This window comes from Aptenodytes forsteri, unplaced genomic scaffold (assembly GCF_000699145.1).
Source record: "Aptenodytes forsteri isolate BGI_AS27 unplaced genomic scaffold, ASM69914v1 Scaffold848, whole genome shotgun sequence".
Classification (NCBI taxonomy): Eukaryota; Metazoa; Chordata; class Aves; order Sphenisciformes; family Spheniscidae; genus Aptenodytes; species Aptenodytes forsteri.
The window spans coordinates 772-2381 of record NW_008794841.1 but is presented as its reverse complement, the minus strand read 5'-3'; positions in this window follow the sequence as shown (position 1 = coordinate 2381).

The window sequence follows — 1610 nt, the reverse complement described above, 5'->3', positions numbered from 1 at the left end:
TACTAGGAAGGAAATTAACTCTATCCCTGCCGAAACCAGGACACTGGGTGATGAGCATTCAGCCTTAGATGGAGTCTACCACCAGCTCTGGGCCTCATTCCCAAGTAACGTGGCTCCGAGAAGCCCCAGGCCCACTGCGCTGTGGGGGCTGCTACTGGCCTCACTCCATCTACAGGCTGGGCCTCGATCGGAAGGACTTGGACACCCGCACACCCAAGAGCAATGCCAGGGACGGGGGCTTCTGTACGTCACACCTTCCCTTTTCAGTAAGGGACTCCTCCTGAGCTTCTTTTGCTCTGTTGACTCATATGCTTAAATTCAGTGGGTCAGCACCTCCATCTGAGGTTGCAACGGGACTGGAAGGCCTTCACTGATTTTTTTCCAGGCCCGTTCCCTTCGGCGTGGTTTTGTTGGGTAGTGCCAAGGCCCTGAGGGCACTGGTAGGGCTTAATGGCCTTCACCAACCTCACCTGGAGACCCACACCCACACTCCATGCCCATGGTCCCAGGAGCTCATTTAAGCTCAGGCCTGGACCTTCGACATCTGCCTGTGCTTTGGTGAAGGAGTACGAGCTGGAAAGCAATGAGGGCTGGTGAGAAATGAGGATAGGTGAGAAAAGCTCATTGAGATGATATCGGGTGACCTGCCAAATCCCACCAGACTACTGCATTTAACACTTCCTACCAGGAATATCAGTCACCTCCCCTTGTTCGTGATGATGCAGATGATGTCAGGGTGAAAATGGGGCCAAGTGGGTTTTTTTAATTGAAATTCCGGTTGGACTTGGCCATAAAATCAAGGGCTGTGATGAGGTGACAGTTCTGGTCCTCCAAGCATTACTATAGTGTCCCTCTTTTGGAAAAGAGCATCATCTGGTTGCAGCATTGTTTTACGAGATTTACTCAACTTTTGCAGACTTTGGACCCTCTTGTGATTTGGGCTCCCCCATGACATCAAGAGAAAGGAGGTTCCTAACAATTTGCAGGTACGATTTGAGAAGTGGGGAAAAGTTCTGCAGAACATCCATCAGCAGAGAATATCTCTAAATATGGAGGTATTTCCCCTTTCTGCAATGCCCTTCTTACTTCCACAGCAGCTCCTGGTGGACACAGAGTCTTTTATGGAGTCCCGCGTAGGACGGAAGCCGGCCTTTGACTCTGTGGTCCTGGATGAAATGTCCCTTCCACCCAAAAGGGTTTTCCATGGTTACTCAGAATGAGATTTAAATGTAGGACATAAAAGAAATCTAAATTATTTATCTGATGTTTGGCTCTGCCTTTTCACACCAGAGTATCTGTGTGTCCTCCCCCAGAATATTGGCAGTGAGATGTCCAAGCCCTCGCCCGGCTCAGCCCCGGTACCTGATTTGGTCACCAACTGCCTCACCAAGACCCTTGAAACGCCGTCAGAATATCTGCAGTATTTCTCTGCCCTTTTCCCTATCCAGAAAATTTAACCATTTCTTTTAATTTCCTTAGTATAGAGGAGAAGATCCACCTCCCAGCCTGAAGGGAAAGAGCCCCATGATTGCAAATCCATGCAAATGTATGTAAATAACACAGGAGGTCTGCTGCCACGCCAGACCCTGGAAGAGTCCCAAGGGGGCGTC